The sequence below is a fragment of the Haemorhous mexicanus genome, chromosome 6, assembly GCF_027477595.1.
Source record: "Haemorhous mexicanus isolate bHaeMex1 chromosome 6, bHaeMex1.pri, whole genome shotgun sequence".
NCBI lineage: Eukaryota > Metazoa > Chordata > Aves > Passeriformes > Fringillidae > Haemorhous > Haemorhous mexicanus.
The window spans coordinates 2233706-2251945 of NC_082346.1; the positions used below are offsets into that span (position 1 = coordinate 2233706).

General features: G+C 41.4%; 1 protein-coding gene across 1 annotated transcript in view; it reads right to left on the bottom strand.

The window, feature by feature from the left end:
• The window catches only part of GAS2 (growth arrest specific 2), a 90697-nt gene extending 81044 nt beyond the window's left edge, over positions 1-9653 (bottom strand). The window contains exon 1 of the mRNA XM_059848291.1: positions 9318-9653. The gene's annotated coding sequence lies outside the window, so the exon portion shown is untranslated. The remainder of the gene's footprint in view (positions 1-9317) is intronic.
• Positions 9654-18240: the final 8587 nt, after the last annotated feature.

Below are 18240 nucleotides of genomic sequence, written 5' to 3' on the forward strand. Positions count from 1 at the left end.
CAATTAATAAATGCTGTAACCAAATGGAAACAGGCTATTCTACAGCGTCAAAATTATCCAAGAAAAAACTACACCTACAACTACACCAAAAATATTGAGTATATTGACTCAATAGCATTATTTCTTCAGAAAGCAGCAGAATAGCTACTGTTGGTCACTCACACTTGCCACTACCCAAATTCTCCTCTGCTTCACTGATGACTTACTGAAACTTTTCAGGTAAGACAACAAATTCTGAACACATGATGTATTAAGCGTCAGTCACAGAAGCCACTGCTGGACCTATCTCTGTGTCTCAAGGGCTTGTTCTCCACCTGGGGCAGAAGTGTGCAAGGCTGTTTTTCCCCCTCTGAAAGGATCTTGTAGCAATTGTAGCAATGAGCTGCAATACTTCCTTGCCTGGAGGCCGTAGCCTAGACCAACCAGCAGACACAAGGTTGTCACTGACACATTTTATGAAAATCCCTTTGCCAGGATTTTTCTCCTGAGGAGCTGAGAGGCCTCAGAAACAAAATGTAAACAATAATTATCTGATAGCTGTGGAATGTGGTCTGGAGGTTGCTTACCAACAGGTACATCTTTGATTGGATGCACTTGAATTGTTTTTAATTAATGGCCAATCACAGCCAGCTGTGTTGGATTCTGAGTCTGTCACGAGATTTTATTATTCATTCCTTTCTAGCTTTCTGATGCCTCCTTTCTCTTTCTTTAGTATAGTTTAATATATCATTTTATTTTAATATAATATATATCATAATATAATAAATCAGCCTCCTGAACCATGGAGTGAAGATTCTCATCTCTTCCCTCATCCTGGGAACCCTCAAACACCACACAAGGTCTCGTACAGGTGGCACCAGACAGACATTAAGTGACTGTGAGACCCACAAGGAAGAGTCCTTTGCCTGTTTTCCACACCAATTGTAGTAAGACATGTCAACTGCCTTCAATATATGAATCTGCTAACATTTTCCCCTCTGTCCTTTGCATACCTTTCATACCAGGTAAGAAATATTTGTGACCTTAAAAACAACAGCAGGAAAAAAGAACAATTTATTATACTATCCTTATGGCCTGAATAACAAAAATACTGAAACCAATTTCCATGTCAGAAAAGACAATATTTACTAAATGTAAAAATTTTCCAAATCTATAAAATGGTATTTGGGATATCTTAATACTTGTACTAAAATACTTCAGCATTTTTCAGCCTACTCTGTGTAACTAAACTCCATGTTTGCAAAAGGTCTGCATAAGCTCTTTATGACAGTACCTCACCCAAATCCTGAAGTTTAGCTTGCCCTTGAGGTAGGCACAGCTTTCACTACAAATACACTTCTTACTGAAATTAGACAAATTTTTTCAGTTGGGGAGAAGCAAAAACATACATAACAAAGATTTATTCTCTTCTATACACAGACATTTCTGAATTATGAGTAGATTTTACATTTTTCTAACAAAAAAAAATCCTTATGTATCAAAGTTTCTTTGAAGGCAGAGGATTTTAAAGCAGACCAAAGTACTTATGCACAGCTCTGTTGTGAAACTGACTTTGTAAAAATGTCAGCTTGGATTTATGGCTTCCTGGTTAATTAAACTCCAATCATACCTGTTCATTTAGGGCAGGCTGCAAGGGAGGGGAGGGGAAAGGACTGGACTGCTTGCTCTGCAAAAATCAATCTGGACTGTCACTCTCAAAATAGAGTGATTCAGACTAGAAGCTACCAACAGCTAAGGAATTTCAATGACAACATATTTAAAGTTTCTCTACGTTACTCAGAACCACATAAATTACTCTTTCAAATCATTTTTGATAGAATCAGAGGCAAGACAGACAACTGACACCAGTTGTCATCAAAGATTATAGGGGAAAGACCAAGTACCTATCACATACTTGCTTTCCAGAAAGAGCCTCCAAATAATTTTGACCACTTTCTGGTGTCTACAACCTCCAATGATATAGTGAGAGCCAGAAGTGAAATAACTTTTTTCTCTTGAATTACCTCTGCAATGACAGTGGTAAGAAAAAAAAAAAAAATTCTTATTCCTAACTGTATGCATCTAAATATTTGGGAAAATCCTGCAATTTGTTTCTCTTTACATACAAATTGAAAAAATACAACAGAAAAAGTAGAACTATTTCACTAAAGGAACCAGTTATACCCTGCACCATTTCACTGGGAATAATTTCACCTTTCATACATGCTTTGTGAAGGGAGCTAGACTGGATGACACTTGGAGGTGCCTTCCAACCCAAATGCATTGTTATTTATATTTCAGGGATGCTCAGAGCAATATGAATCAGGAAACTCCACGCAGGGTGTGCCCTGCTAGAAGGGTAAAAATTGGTGTGCACACACACTGAGCTGGGCTGTGAAGAGAAAGAAGCAAACATCAGGCAATACCCTTTTCTTTCACCCCACTTCATCACTTCCAGGACCATGGATATGAAGTGCTCTATGGGAACCTGGGGCTAATGAATCCCCAGCATTATGAGATGGCTGACAGTCACCCAGACACAATACAGGCTGCTGGCACTGCTGGGGCTGAAGGAACTCCAGGGTCTCAAAGCAACACCTCTTTAAGACAAGACAAAACAGAAGGAAGGCTTCTTAGACAGCTCCATGGAAGCAGTCTGGCTTTCCACAAGAGTCTGTGGAAGAAGCACTGCAGTCTGTTTACACTTCAGGCTTTTTTCTGTCAAATGCAGAGTAGAGAACTGGGGGAATAAGGATGTTTTTTCAGTTTGCCTCTAAATACAGCATTGTCTTTAAGTGTACTTCATATAGACCTAACTCAGCAATCAGGGTGTGTAAAGTCCCAAGAAACTTTTGAGACTCATTAAGGGAAGAAAAGCATGAGAACAAAGATTTTGGAGGATGCAAGGGTGCTTCAGTCTCTCAGTAAGTCTGGTAAGTAAGAAGAAAAAAAGAGGGACAAGAAAGGCATTCTGAGTTTAAGGCACTTTTCATAAGACACCTCCTCAGAATGAGAAACTGGAAAGATAACAAAAGCCAGACAGACAGGTGACAAAATGAAGGTGAAAATGAGACAGAAATATAGTGATGCATCAAACATTTTCACTCTAGAAGGTGAAAATTATTAATGCATCTCTATACCGGGACTAGGTCTGTTTGAAATAGTAGCCCAGAATGAAAATAATGTATACACTAATTTGTGAAGTGGGCATGCAAAGTGAGGACTGAGGAATGAGAAAGTTAATGCTGATGAAGGGCCTGAAGAATCACAGATAAATCACATACAAGCCAACCTTACCTCTCTTTGATTTCATTTCCAAAAAAACCCCAAAATTTTTCACTTCTCCACTACTTTTCTAAAAAACTGCCCTACCCTTCAGTAAAACCCACAAAATTCCTCCCTTGGACTTTTAAAATTAATTATTAAAAAATTAAAACTCTGCTTTCAAGGAGCAGAGTATCTCCTGTCACAAGCTCTCCAAGTTAAACTGGAGATCAGTTATCAAACAGCAAGCATCAGAAACTTTCAAGCTCTCAATTATCCTGCATGCAAACACTGATTGCTACTGAACCTCTTAAATTCAACTTCAGCCTTCACAATAGCTCAGTACTGAAGTACCCAAGCTTCAATAAAAAGTTCATCTACTCATCAATTGTACTTATTAGATGCTGATTAGAACTCCATCACACAGTAGCTGGGGTCCAGGAAGAAGCCAAAATGTGAGAGTTCTTTGAAGGTGACAGCAATGCAGAATGAGCTCCTTCAAGATCTGTTTGAAGATCCTCCCTGTGGTGAAGGCCAGGCCCTTGTTTCATCACTCAGATACCTTCAAATCTCTTCCCTAAAATGTCTTAATAGATTTATTTTTTTAGTGAACTGAACAAAAAGTTGTGGATAATTTCTCAGTGAGGAATCTGGCCAGAGGGATGGACTAACTTGCACCAGAGGTAGACAGCAATTTCAAGGACACATCACCACAGCTGAGGCAAGGCTCTGGCCCCAACAACTATTTCATCCTTTCCTTTTGGCAGACAAAGTATGAACCAAGTAGCCAAAAAATATTGGGTTTCCTCATCTATTTTGTAACAGCAACATCAAGTCACCATATATCCAGCTGTTTCAAACTAGCCAACAAAAACATGACAAATATTTTATAGAATGTTACACTCCTCAGTAAACTGCTGAGGCTGACGTGATATGCAGAAGCATTTTCAAAACTTACCTCTAAATGCTTTAAAGCAACTGCTTCCCCCTACTATTCAGAATGTAGATGAGGAACAGTCTTTGACTTCTTTTCATCCTGTTTTGTTACAGTTCATATTTATGTAGCACAACCCTTTTTTCAGCCTCTCCCAATAAGAGGATGATGTCTCAAATTCTTAGCCTCATTGTCTAGATGAAGAATTCAGTGTGGGATGGTTTACAGTACACCCAGAAATGTGTATCAGATTCAACACACTCAAAGGTCCTGTTTCTCTCTGCTTGCTCCTACTGAACAGTGAAGTTCTTATTTGGCTCTACAGTAGTGCATTTAGTTATCTGTTTATTGCAGTTCATTGCTTGTATTTTGCCAGCAGTGTAACCTTACACTATCTGATGATTGTTATCAGTGATCATCAGGTGAAAGCAATGAGAATCAAACAAGTGATCTTCTGTGTTTCTACTGGCTTTTGTTGGGGTTGAGGGCTAGGAAAAAGGGAATCAAGAATGATACACTGTACTCAAAACACACAGGAGGCAAAGACTGTTTGATCTAGAAAGTAAAACTGGATGCACAATGAAGCACTCACAGTTGCAGATCCCCAGATTCAATTCCCTTTCCTATTCCAACCAGCCTCCCTACCTGTAAAATTGTGATTATTTTCTTCAACCAAGTATGAAAAGGGAAGAAAAAAATATGTATATATATAAAACCTTGCATGTATGAATAGATATACATCCAAAGAAAATACATGTGCTCCAGCCTGCTAGATAATCATGCAAACCAATATGTTTTTACTCCAAATTACCCATCCAGCTCCAGCATAGCTTACATTGAGTAGCTGCTGGCCATGCAGTGCTCTCTGCACCACATGAGTTTCACTGTCGCTTCAACCTGGTTCCTAATTAAATGTGCATTAATTCTCAACCCAAAAGGGGCTTGAAGCATTTCTCTGTTTGCTCCCACATGCAATCCTTCCAGGTCAGGAATGAAGAAGTCTTGCTGAGTCACTTGCTCTTGATGGCTTGACTTAAGAATTAGCATAGAAGTCAAGTATCCAGTGAAACCAGCATTTTTTTCTTTGTATTCCATTAGAAAAGAATAAAAACAAATTAAAAGTGTCTATGGAGGGGAAAAATCCATCATATAAAGCAAATGCAGACCTCCCTACAGTGACCAATCAGATCAGCTCTGATGCAAAGGTGCTGCATGATGTGCCCTTTGCAGAAGAGCTGACAGGGACACTGTGATCAGGTTTGGCCCCTCCAGGCCCCCTTGCCCATCAGGCAAGGGCAGTGACTGGCTCTGTGCAGCTGGCAGCCAAACCAGAGCCATCCAGGACTGAACACCTGCACACATGCCAGCTCGGTGGCCCAGCTGCTCTGCAAAGCTGGAACAACTGGAACAGAAGATGTCATAACTCTGCCTCAGAGCCTGGGTTCAAAGAGTGTTGTTCATAAACCTTATCAGGATTAAATAGGCAGGCTTTGAGCTTGTGCCATGAAATCTGTGATAACATGACTGAGGAAGCATATTAGCCACTGGTTGTAGAAGAAACTAAACATCCAGCACACAACTGTGCAACTGCTTTACTGTCAGTGATAGAGGAAACAGACAGCAACTGAGACAAGAGCAGCACGTTTTCCTCTGAAGGAACTGGAACTTGAGCACTAGACTGCACATTGGCTTTGACAGAGGGGTATCAGCTATAAATACAGACAATCTCCTGCTGTCTCAGAGAGAAGGTAATGCTACTGGAAAACGGCCAGCCTGGAAGGAGAGGAGACACAGGATCAAAAGCCAGAACAGAGCTCATGAGTGTATCTGGCAAGGGTCTCTGCTGGATCTCCCTGCTAGCTCTAATCACCTCAAGCAGATGGAAAAGAACAGAACTTTTGAAATTTTACTAGAGTTTAAGTGGATTGTGTGCATCATTCACTAACTGTAACAGCAAGCTGAGTGCAAAAAAGGGGTGAGACTCGGTGTTCATAAATAGATTGAGCTGCAGAACAAAATGCATAATTGTGCAAGCAGAAATGAAGCTGCCCACAATTTGGGACCCATATTGCAATCAACACCTTCATATCATCAAGTGCCAGTTTTATAGACATGGCAGAAGCAGGGATAAATGCATTCACATTTTAAAACTTACTTCAGTTTTCCTGTCTCAGATTGGAGAGTATAACATCAGTTCACAGACTAAAGGTTGCTCTTGTTTTTCCACACATATATTCATATGTGTATATACACACATACATGCAGAAAGAGGGGGGAAAAAAGATACATGAATGCCTTCCTTTGAGAGCCCCAAAAATAACTGAAAACTTTTCATTTTTTAATGTCAGGAAACTGTTCCCCATGGTGAGATCTGCTAGACAGTGGAATAACTTTCCCAAATGAAACTGTGAAAGCTCCCTTTCTTGAAATGCTAAAAATGGACTAAAAGAAACAGTAAGCAAAAGCCCAGAGACTTGCCACTCACTGTTAGATGTTACTTAGTCAGTCTTTACCACCTTCAATTTCCAGTTTACTACAGAAGAGTAATCACTCTCCTTTTGCCCTTTCACATACATAAAACAAACGCAATCATTTTTAAAGTCATTCTGCTACTACCTTGCATATTTTCTCTTCAAGAGCTATTTGCAGAGCTTTCCCTTCTATAAGAAACAACAGGTCATTCTCGTCTGCATTATCAGACAGGTACCTTACATGTCATCTTAACTTTGCCCACTACTATAAACAAGCAGATAAAACACAAGCTGACAAACGCAGCAGCATATCTTCAAAAGGAAATTTAATTTTTCTAGATATTTTATTATCCTTATAAACTATACCACAACCAATTTAGCCCAAGGTTTCTGAGTTTTAACTTGGAACATGCTGTACATTAGGAGCAGGGGGAGGGGCACTGAAGGGGAACCACCATCTGAAACTCATTAATCAATTAGAATTTTTCATGGCTTGCATCAAAATGTGATCTACACTGATAGAGTAAGTTTTAATCACAAGAAGCCTTTGTCCTTTACATTATGAATACACATTACAAGTGTGTGCAGCACTTTGAGGGGAGGATGGAGAGCCTGGCAAAACAGCTTACTAATACTTTATACCTGTAAGGCCCTTGGTCTGAGGCCAGACCAAAACAAAGTTAACTGCACTTAAAAATCTGTTCAAATCATTGAAGCCTAGACATTCTCAGGACTGTGCCTAGTAGAAACAATTTTATTGCCTTGATAATGTCTCCCTTACCAAAAGGAAAGCAGAAAGTCTTTCTCACACAGACAAATTGAATGCTCCTAAAGCAAAACTTTAGGAACATTCAATGTCTACTTGCTCATAAAATTATAACTTCTAGAAAATGAGCCTGATTCCTCTTTGCATGGCTCTTACTATACATTTTTCTGATTGTCTAAGCAAAATAGCCATTAAAAATTAATACAAAAGAAGTTTCAACCTCCACCAGTTAGAAAATAAAATACATATTTAAACTGACATATCAAATCTCCCAAGGAGTAGAAGTGCCTCTTGCTGTAAGGACACTATGCAGACAGTACTACAAGCTGACTTCCAATCATCAGCTTTGCTTTTAATTATGATGTTCCATTTCTAAATCCTGTCCTGAAATTAGTGTTAAGTTTAACTGAGAGGTGTAAAGTGCAGTTGAAGAGGTACTGTGCATAGTAAGTGTGCCAATTTAAATAGGACTGTAGGTAAAATAAATAAAATGACCAAATAAGTCAGCAGGAAAAAGTAAGTGGCAGCTAGAACTTGAGGATAGTATTGATTCTTCAGCACTTCACCACCTTCATGTAAGTTTGACCACGGTTCCAACAAGGGCAGTATAATCCTAATAGATGGCCCATGGCACCATAGAGCATGGATTCAGGAATGGCCTATTTAGAAACTTCAATTAAATCACAATCCACGTCACAAAACCCTCATAAAGCTGTTACACTTGGCACAGCATCTGCTTTGCAATGAAACAAAAAATACATCATGTACATGGAAAACCAATAATAATTCGTTCCTTTTTCATGGCAAGGTAATGTCAGAAGTATGCTGAAGCTGCACCGGGGAGCCTGCAATGCATCCGTCCTCCTGTCCCAGCAGCTGCAGTCCCCCAGGAGCGCGCAGAGCCAGCAGGCTCAGATGTCACCACTGCCCCAGGATGCACACAGCAATCCCAGACAGGGACAGCAGCCTTCACTCCCTACACCTAGAACGTTGGTGAAGAAACAGAGCACGCAGAGCCAGCAGGCTCAGATGCCACCACTGCACCGGGATGCGCACAGCAATCCCAGATAACAGCAGCCTTCATTCCCTACACCTAGAACGTGAGCGAAGAAACAGAGCCTTCTTAAAAGTGAAACTCCGTCCCCGGAGATTTGACTCTAGAGCCTGCAGAGGAGACCAAGAGCCCTGGGCTAGGCAAGGGCGGCTTTTGGCACAAGAAGGGTCCCGTTCTCCCGCCTCGGGGGGCGGCGGAGGGGCCGGGAGCGCCCGGCGGAGCTCGGCCGCCTCCGCCCGCCGCCGCCGCAGCCCCGCACCAACCCGCCCTCCTCCTCTCGCACCACCGGCACCCCAGGGCTGCCTAGAGAAGCCATAAAGATAAACCAGAGGTTGGGGCCGGGGGTGAGTGCACAGTGAGTAAGAGCCACCCCCCCATCCCTCCCTGCCCGCCCCGCTCTCACCCGCCGCGGAGTCCGATGCGTTTGTCCTCCTCGGGGCCCCTCCGCAGCCGGGCTGAGCTAATGGCTTTGCCATGAGTGCTGGAAGCGCTGCTCCCGGCTCTGCCCCTCGGGGGCAGGACGAAGCAAACCCGCCGCAGCCCCCGGCCCTCCGCGGGATGCCCGGGGCTCACCGCCAGCCACCCGCATCCTCACGGCGCTGAGCCCCGGGAGAGCCACGCGTGGAGCTCCGCCACACACCCACGCACGCTCTCATTCCGCCTCCGCCATGCTTTCACACTCCCACGGTAGAGAGCAGGAGGGAAAAAACCCTCACCAAAGCCCCTCAAACCCCCCAAGCAGCCAGCGGCTGCAGCCACCCACGCCGTGCCGAGCCGAACCCTGCTGCTCCCCCACGTACCCCCGCAGCCTTCCCAGGACTGGGAGGGAAAGAAACAAAAAGCACCTACTCCCCACCGAAGAGCCGCCGGGCAAAGATCACCTTCCCGCTCCGCTGTGGCCCCTTTCTCTTTAAACCCGAGAGCAGCCGGCGAGACACACGAAACGCCCTCAATTTAAAGGAGCCCGCGCGGCGAGCCCCGCCGCAAGGCTGACAGCGAGCCCGCCGCAGGGCCGGCAGGGCTGGGCTCCCACCTTGGCCGGGGCGGGCAGGGAGGCAGACAGGCACAGTTCCCACCTTGGCAGGGAGGAAGGGAGGGGGAGCCGGCAGGCAGGGCTCCCGCTTGGGCTGGGGCGGGCAGGAAGGCAGGGCTCCCACCTCGGCCGGGGGGGAATGAGCAGGGCTCCCACCTCGGCCGGGGGAGAATGAGCAGGGCTCCCACCTTGGCTGGGGGGAGCAGGCAGGGCTCCCACCTTGGCTGGGGGGAGCAGGCAGGGCTCCCACCTTGGCTGGGCAGGCAGGCAGAGCTCCCACCTTGGCTGGAGGGGAAGCGGGCAGAGCTGCCCCCCTTGGCCCGGGCAGGGCTGCCCCTCCTGGCCCGGGGGAAGCGGGCAGGGCTCTCCCCTTGGCCCGGGGGAAGCGGGCAGGGCTCTCCCCTTGGCCCGGGGGAAGCGGGCAGGGCTCTCCCCTTGGCCCGGGGGAAGCGGGCAGGGCTCTCCCCTTGGCCCGGGGGAAGCGGGCAGGGCTCTCCCCTTGGCCCGGGCGGGCTCCGGGGCCGCACTCGCTGCCCGCCCGCCTCCCGCAGCCGTCGCCGTCCCGGGCGGCGGAGCGGGCTGGGAGCAGCCGCGCTGCCTTCTCCTCCTCCGCTCTGCTCGATGCTCTCCTTGGGAAACCTAGCTTTGGTTTGGTTTGGTTTGGGGTTTTTGTTTGTTTGTTTGTGTCGTTGTTGTTTTAGGCGTTTTTTTGTTTGTTTGGGTTTTTTTTTTTTTTTTTTTTACACTTCCTCCTCCCAGCTCATTTTCCCCCACCTTCCTTTTCTTTTTTTTTTTTTCCCTCTCTGACACCGATTTCCTACCCTTGAGCAATCCACATTGACTGAACGGAAGTTTAATATTTCGTTTTTTCAGAGGGACGACAAACGCAGTTCACACTGATTTACCCTTGAAATGCTGAGGTATTGTATTACAGTCCTTGGCAGCGAGTTGATTCTTGCTTCCATTTATCTTTTATTATTGCTCCCTTTCCAAGACTCGTGGTTGTGGAAATGGAAAGAGAAGAAAATGTCACATCCAAGATAAAACCCTGTTTTTTCTTTCGTTTGACTATTATGTCTGGAATTTTTTAACACTTACAGACACATCTTTTAATTGTCACTTTTTTTTTTTTATGGCTAGAGAAATATTTGGTGAAACTCTCTTTATAGCATATTTCTCCAAAACCATTTCATGCCACCTTGTACATCTTCAATAAAAAAAAGAATGCTGTTCATAAACTGATCATTCATTGTACATATTTTAAAGAGTGATGGGTAGAGGTTTGGCTTGTTCTTGTTATCTGTGCTTCATTTGCCAAGCTAACTTTTAGCAGACCATTATTTCAGACATTTCATTCTCACGTTACGTCATTTTTGTGATGCTTCAACATTTTGTTAAATGTCAGAAATAACCTTCTCCAGCCATTGTTTGTTCACTTATTCCCTGCCCAGCAAAGCCCCTTTTGTGAATTCAATAGTGGGAAACAGATGTTCAGACTTCTCTTAATGCATGAATGTAGAGTCTTGTTGAGTTTCCTAATGGTATCATGCTATCACTTTCAGTAAGTGTTCCAGATGAACATAGCACTTACTTTTCTCTTTCAGTGTAGAGTCACTTAATTCAATTGTTCTAACCAAAACACATGTATAATTATACTGAAAGAATTGTTTTAACTTGATTGCTGAAAAGCCCATCAAACTAACCCTTATTTTTTATTTACATTCATTTCTTTGTACACCGATCTGCTGGGAAAACTTGATTTGTGTAATTAATGCTGGGCTTTTTCTCAATAATTGCCCTATAAGCAAATTCCTATTCTCTGAATAGTAGATATTCATTCCTGCCCAATCAAATGCACTCTTGTAATTTATTGTATTCCTATACTATTATTATGCTCTTCTGGTGGACTATTAACTGCTGTGATGAGTACTACTTAAATGAGAGCCATTCATCAGCATGCTGATATAGTTAACTATGGTGAGCTCTAGACATCTACCATGTGAGTAACAGCACAGAATTAAATTACTTCCTACTTTTGATCCAGTTAGCAAAATTTTAATGCCCCTGGGCATGACTATTTTCATTGGCTCATCCAATTTTTTTATTTATCTTTTTTTTTCCTCAGGAGAAAAAAAAGGAGGAAAAACAAGCCCTAAAAATATATCCCAAAAATGCACTGAGTTGGAACTAATGGTGAGCTGATGAGCAGATTCCTGCATCCACTTGATTATCTTACGATTTTTTACCTGATCTTGAGAAAGATTTGTTACTTAATAAGGAGCAGCAATTCAAATCCAATTTATGTCAACTCAATATGAAAACCACCTTGAGATGAGAAGACAAATTTTGTTAAAATGTCCCTTGGACTTAAAATCCTGCCAATTTCTAGAGAAGTTGTAAAACATTCTCCTAAGCAACAGTTACATCTTGACTGGAAGCTTCTCATGGTTCACGTTCTCTTGAAGTTCCAAGATTCCTGCTAAGCTGAGGAGCAATCCTGCACAGGGAGTGAAGCTGAGGCTTTTCCAGATCCCATGCAGGAAATCTTGTGTGAGCAGGTCCATAGGTACCAGTAGGAAGGCAGCTGTAAGATTTTGAAGCTGAAGTTGGTTGTGTGCTCCTTTGCATGGTCAGTCTGTCCCACAGGATAATCCAAAAGCATGAGAGTACTCATGGATACTTTATGTATCTTTTTTATTAAGGATTGATAGTAGACAAGCAGTATGTAACATCCAGTACAAGAAAAACAAAAAACTGAGGGTTAGATCAAATCTTACTCGAGCCAAAGGGACAGAAACACAGTGCCAAGAATGGATCTGAAAAGTCCATCATGGGAATGCTGTGGAAGCTTCAGGAGCACCATCACAACTATGCCTGAGCTGAGATTCACACTTCTTCCACCCTCTAATGTTAGAATTTGGCTTTCAAATTTGACACAGTGACTTTGGAGCCCCAACAGAAACACATTTTCTGCATAAGGTTATTTCAATAACAGCATTGCTTACCTTTGCAGAGGAAATACACAAAATTTTCCTAGCCAAATTTTTATTCATCCTCCACACAATTAATCTCAGTTCCTCACACTTTCAACCTCCTGAGTCCAAATGTTCTGACAATACTCTTAAGAGTCTACTTTCAAACAAATAAGAGGATGAATGGGTATGTGAATAGACAGTGATTTGAAGATAGACATAGGAAATGAGAAGGAGAAAGATAAAGCATATTTGGAAGTCATATGTGCATGTAGGAAAGCTGAACAAAATTAATACCACAACAAAATGGTTCTATATCTTGTCATCTAGATTATATTCCTTTCCTACTGTTAAAATTAATTCTCATAATAAATGTGTGTATGTATGTGGCTGAGATGCAACAAATTCTATCTAAAGATGTCACAGGCTTCCTATGATTTAGGACAAAAATTCAGGATTAAAGCTTCTGAAAGATTTACTTGGTTACATGTCTAAACCTCGATGCATAGATATTTGGAGATTAAATTCTGGAGCACACAGTCAGCAAGGATGACCACAATGGCCCATTTTATCTGTGTAATTCCTCAGCCTTTCCTAAAAAATGTCTTATAATCACCACCTCTGATGACCTGTGAGTGCTGTATCGTGCTGTGACGTGATCAGGATTTTCTTATGAAGGAACCTTGCAGGTCATTTACAAATGGGAGAGAAAAATTACCCAGATCAAGGTTTCTCAATGCCCAGGGAGCTGAAGCAGCAGTCCCTGAGTGGGAGGAGGGAAAGAGGCCAAGAGAAAGACAGTGGAGGATGTAGAGTGAAAAGTAAAAGTAGAGCAGAGGATGAAGTTCTCAGCAGGCAGAGATACACACATGTGTCTTGTCATGTCTGTTGATCCCACTTTCCTGATAATTTTCCAAATTTCCCAAACACTCCTCCTTCCATGTGTAATTAGTGTCACAACTGACCAGAGAAAATCAGTCAAATAGAACAGATACAATGAAATTGACCACTGGAAGCCCAGTTCAGTATCAACTCCAAAAGCACAAACATTAAACAGGACATACCTTGGTCAACTAAGAGAGAAGAGATGGCAGGGAACAACTGAGTTGTGTGGCAGGAATGCTGCATGAAGTCTATATTGAGTTGAGAATATCACACCTGCTCATTTTCTTGCTTTTTTGCCATTAAAGGGACTGTATCATTAAATTATTTAACTGAAAATTAAATAAGTTTGGAATGCAGAAATAGATTTGCTTGGTTCTTTCAGTACAGGCCACAGAAGTTAAAATTCAAAAAAGAGAGTTCAGAGGTGACTAGAAACTGCTGGTACTTGAGTCATTTTGTTAGAATATGAGCAGCCACAATGAGTGCAGAATGTGTTTCATAAATCACCCAGTATTGCTGCAATGTTATAGTCCTTACCTTGCCACAGATTTCCATGTTTTCCTTGACTTTTAATGAAGGGAGAGTAGTCAATAGCTTTGCAGGCCTGAGATCAGCAAATACAACCTTATGGAATTCACTGAAATACATTGCACCAACTGGTGTCAGATACACCTTATTTTAATTTTTTTTTTCTAAAACAGTTGGAATGTAATGTAAAAATCTCAGTTAAAATGTGTCCTTTGTATGGCAATTTTAAGAACAGTGGAAAAAATGAAATGGGTAGAATTAAAAATTGTTTCAGTTCATCCTTTACTATTTTCATTACCATGAAAATAAGGCAAGTTGTAAGTTAATTCCATCCTTTTGTAATTCTGTTCAACACACACAGTGACTTCACAGTCAACTGAACTTTCACCCAAGCTGCACTGAAACACTCATGTTAAAGCTCTATGAACAAACTTCAAGCTACTCCTTCATCATAAAAGTAGTATGATTTGTCCTTCCATCTTGTAAACTTACTATGCAAGAATTGTGCTTTCTATCTATAGAATTATACATAATTAAAAACAATTACCATTTTAATGAAGCTTTGGTTTTAATCTTAAATATGAAACTGAGTGCTGTAATCTATGAGAAGCCAGTTTTCATCATTGCAAGCCCAAATACAACTGTTTCCTCTGCATCATATTTACTACCTACTTCTAATCTTTTGGAGTAATCTTCATTAGTGTCACAGTAAACACCTGGATGAAATTTGATGCAATAAATAAGTTTTCTGTGATGCTTGGATTGATGTACTGTGCACCAGCATACACAGACTGCTCAGATCCAGGTATGTGCATCACTGGGACAAATATTATAGAATAAGTGCTCACCATTCTGATTTATGCAGAATGGTATTATTTGGCTGAGTGTCATTTATCCATGGATAGAGAGCATGCAGTTGATATGCACAACTACACAAGAATTACCAGGCCAAATATGTTCTGGCTGACAAAGCACCATAATCTGTCCCTAAACAAACTGTGCCTTTAATATAAATGAAGCAGACAGTTATTATCAATTCTTTTCTTACACCCTCAGTCACTACATGGATAAAGGTGATTTAAATCCCTACATTTATTGGATAGGCCTCATAACTCATAACTCCTTCCTTCTAGGAGTGAGATCAATGATACCCTCACATACAGAACTCCAATTATTTTTAACTACAGCTCATACTGCACTGTCTTTCTCACAAGACAATGTAGCAACTGAAAGTGATAAAGACATAGCAACTTAATCTGAGACATCTGTCAGAACCAGCCCAAATGTAAATGAAGGCATGATCTCTACCTCCTCCTTATATTTTACAGGAGATCCAGATTTTGTGGTTGGTCTCTTCTTGGAATGGACAAATCATCAAAATAGGGTGCTGTGTGAGGTCACATAGAAACACTGGATTTTAACTGCTGACAACACAAGAGCAGTGAGAAAAAGACAATCTAAACAGCTATCACTGCCACATTTTCTTCTTCTAAGTGTTTTGGAATAATTTTATCACCTTCTTCTTTTACAGTAGCTGAATCAAAATACAAAAACTAATTTTCATAGGAATTATGCTTTGCTTGAGAGGTTATTCACAAAGAGTTCTGATGCACATATTGCAGTTTCTTGAAACTTGCAAAATTTCCAGACCAAGAATAGCAGAAGACCAATCAGTTTTTTAAGAACTCAACAATTATTTTCAATAGAAAATACTCTGTTCTAATAGAGTAATAATGCCTGCCCACCCACTTCCCCCATGGCTGGTCAGATTCCTGCCTTCCTTCCTTTTCTTTTCATTTTGGATGTCTTCCTTCTCTTGACACAGACCTACATTTCCCTTTAACCATCAAGATTCATTGTTTTAATTTTTCTTCCCTTTAACTTACTCCCTTTGTTACTGGGCTTTGTATGAAAATAGCTTGTTGAGTTTATAGTTAACCAGGTCCCACTTCTGTCCCTTACAGTGAAACACCCATCAATAAAACCAGATGAGGCTTTTTTTGAGCTTGGTTCCTAAGAACAAAATTTTCAGCAGTTATTCCAAATCTGAAAGAACTGCAGATAACCATAGAGATAGTTTTAAATCTCTTCTTACAGAGAAGTTTATGGACTCAATTCAAAGTCTTCCTAGCTTCATCATAACCACACTGGTATTTTCCCACACCACTGCAGTCTATACTTGTCAGAGACAAAATTTTAATATTTTACTGAATGGGGATCATGTATTTCAGTAGGAGAGGTACTGATCTGATACCTCTAGATAAAAATGCTAAGGTCAATCCCAAAGAAAATAGGTGGCATACAGAGGTATTTATGTGAGACAAACATGTCTTTCTTCCCTATTGACTACCTAATGAAAACAACTTCATCAAACTCCACTACCCCAGTCCCTGGGACAACTTCTGCAGTCCAATTTAGGATCCTGTTTCCATATCAAAGCCCCTTAAATCAGAAGATGCTTTGGCTCTCTCACAAGTTCAGTTCTATTTTTCTCACATTGCTTTGTCTGTGAAGCAAAATGTTCTACCCTAATCAAAGTGATAAAGCACAGTCACAAAATGTGTAATTTGTAATAAACCTGCCTTGTAACAAGGAAATTAAAAATTCATTTCCTGCCTAGCAATGTAAAGGAAGAGAGGCAGGAGGGTCCTTAGAGGTGAAAGTTAGGTGCATGCTTAGGTCTCTGCAAGTCTGACTTTCTTCCCACACTGCCTTCACAGATCTCCCAATCTTTTCCTGGTGCTCCTGACACAGCTGTTCAGCATTTATCCCTTAACCCTACACTTTCTCCATCAACATTCCCAATTAAGCTTCCTCAGAAGCTATTGTTGACAAACTACCTCTATTGCTGGTTTTTTCCAGGACCTTTTTTTCCAACCCACAGCTCAAGCAGCAATCCTATACTTTAAGGAATGCTTCAGGTCCAGCATTCCTTTTCATTCTTCTCTTACAGTGTCATCATCAAAGCATTCCTAGTGGAAAGAACATCATTCCCTCTGCACCATACTATGCTGCCAAGTGAAACAGGGTGAATGCCAGCTCATTTAATAAGTTATTCCTGTCTTGTGGGGTTGGGAGGTTCAGTTCCTTTTCCCACTTCTGCAGATGTATCTGTTCTGTCAGTTTTGCTAAAGCACTTTTTATTTTAATTTTCCCATCTGTAGAATAGACATTCATAAAACATAATCTCAGAGAAGTCTGATACCAGTGGACACCAACAATTGTACAGAGATAGCCTTGATTTATTAAGTTGATTTATAGAAGCACCCTGCACTTTTTTCTCTTCTCTGTCTTTCCTTCTTCCTTATCCTGCAAGCCACATATCTGGTAAAATGCTGATAGAGAAGGGAAATAAGGGGTTTGGGAATAATCCTGGCTCTGGTTGTCACTTGCTGTCATACCAAAACAAGAAATCTGTATGTGATCTCAAAGTATTTAAGTTTTTAAGGGAAAGTTATTTAATCTTCCAGATGCTTCAGAGTTATAATCTATAACAGGATTATCAAGTATATCCCATGAGGGTTGTGAGGCAATATTAAACATTTTGATGTCACAGACTGAAGGGTCCACAAATTAAAAATATTACTTTTTTAGTGTATTACCTCTTTTACAAGCATTCATGTTGTGAAGAGGTTGATCAATAGCAAAATCATCTCTATGACTTTATACCCCATGTAAGGACACTTTTCCTTCAGGAGAGAATTCCCAGTGTCTGAGAGATGATAAGGGAATAGCTAATTGCTGACAAAACACCAGTGTTTCTATTTTTAGGGTGTTACTTCAGCACCTGCAAACCACAGATCATCCTTTTCCACTTTGTCCTTTCCTTCACTGGGAATGATTCCTTATTCTGTTAACCATATCAAGGTCAAAATAAAGAGTTGGTTTTGTTCAACAGTGCACACCTTTAGTATTCCTCGTGGGAGAGCCTGATGCATTTCTTTTTATGCTATAGCCAAATGCCTTGGGCATGTTTTTCTAATTGAGGTTGCCTGAAACTGTTCTGATTCCTGCTGCCTGTCACAGGCTGAATTACAAGCAATGATGGGACTGGTTACCCAGCTCCCCCAATAATGACAAATGTTGCTGAAAGGCATTGAGAAACTTTTGGTAAGATGAAATTGCAGAAGAACTTTAAAATCAAATGCCCCAAACCAACAATGAGGAGAGAAAGAGACAGAAAGCTAGTTTTTTCCACTCTGTGAACATTATAGCCATGCTTACAAATAAGATCAGAGTCCTAATTCCAGTATTAAAACTTATCCTGTGTGATCTTTAAACTTAGGACATTTCTATTTCTTCACCTGCCACAATTCCATGCAAAGAGCCCCAAATTAATTAAATAAATAATTCA